Genomic DNA, 1,363 nt, shown 5'->3' on the forward strand with positions numbered 1-1,363 from the left:
CTATATATTTTGAGCACAAAAAAATTTCCCAACAATAATCCAAACCATTTTTTAAAAGCTCCCACTTTGGAATCAGTAGCTTCCTCCAGGCCTCATGCTATTTTTTTTTTCTGGTAAACAAAGTTTTCACTTTTATTTATTTCCTATTTTTCCCATTCAGTTTGAAACAAGACAAGAGTGACTCACGCAGCACAAAAATAACTGAGTTGCTACCAAGCATGTGTTCGTGCTCAGTTGTTCAGTGGTGTCTCTTTGTGACCGCATGGACTGTAGCCCGCCAGGCTCCTCTGTCCATGGGGTTTCGCAGGCAAGAATACTGGAGTGATTTGCCATTTCCTTCTCCATGTGGGACACTATATATATGAAAGCAGACTGAGTTGTGTAATATACCACAAGGAATCTTTGCAAATAATTCATTGTCTGGTGTTGGTAAATCCTCTATAATCTTTTTCTTTTTTTAAAAGCAAAACTTTCACAGGCAACTATGCTCCATATTATGTAACAACCTAATTGGGAAAAAAAATTGGAAAATAATAGATACATGTATATGTATAACTGAAAAAAAGTTTAATCTGTATGGAGGATAGGGAAATAACATTCTGTTTATTGTAGATTTGGAGCAAAACTCAGAAACACTTAACCAGAATATTGTAAGCAGAAATCACTTTTGGTTTCAATTCTCATTAATGATGTTTTGTGAAGGGCAGGGAAGCCTAGTGTGCTGCAGTTCATGGCGTTGCAAAGCCCGACATAACTTAGCAACTGTACAACAACAACAACAAAAATATTTTGTAAATTTTTAGGCTGCTTTGCTCAGCAATGACAGTCTATATAGTACAATTTAGTTTTAAGTTTGATTTGAAATCCCAGTGTGTCTTAGCTACTCAGGACGCGAATGCTCACAGAGGCAGCAGAAATGTGAGTGACCCTCATGCTATTTAAATACAGCGGTGACCCCGGGGGTGCAGAACACAGGGAAGATGGGAGTGTTAACTGTCCATCCCACACACAGCAGCGGGTGCAGAGCTGGGACCGTGGTCCCCGGTAAGAGGTCGCCTTCATGCCTCCGATGCCGGAAGACAGACCCGCAGTCCCCCTCAGCAACTGATTAGTTAGAAGACTATTTATAGACCTCAGCGCTTTCCTCAAGACTCATTCTCAATTCCTGCCCGCCCCTGCTCTCAGCAGACAAACTCACCTTGTGAGTCACTGAGAAAATTGAGGTCATGCGTGTGCTTTCTGGTAACTTCCCACCCTTTACCTACAATTTACCTACACCCACGTCCGTCCTCCCAGCCTGACCGCCAAAGGTAAAGTGGCCCCTTCCCGGGCACACAAGCCTCTCCGGGGGATCTGCGTCCTC

The 1,363-nt window shown here is 42.7% G+C and overlaps 1 pseudogene; it reads left to right on the forward strand.

The window, feature by feature from the left end:
• The window catches only part of LOC104987925, a 22,314-nt pseudogene that overhangs the window by 14,766 nt on the left and 6,185 nt on the right, over positions 1-1,363 (forward strand).

This window comes from Bison bison, unplaced genomic scaffold (genome assembly GCF_000754665.1).
Source record: "Bison bison bison isolate TAMUID 2011002044 unplaced genomic scaffold, Bison_UMD1.0 scf7180017864108, whole genome shotgun sequence".
Classification (NCBI taxonomy): domain Eukaryota; kingdom Metazoa; phylum Chordata; class Mammalia; order Artiodactyla; family Bovidae; genus Bison; species Bison bison.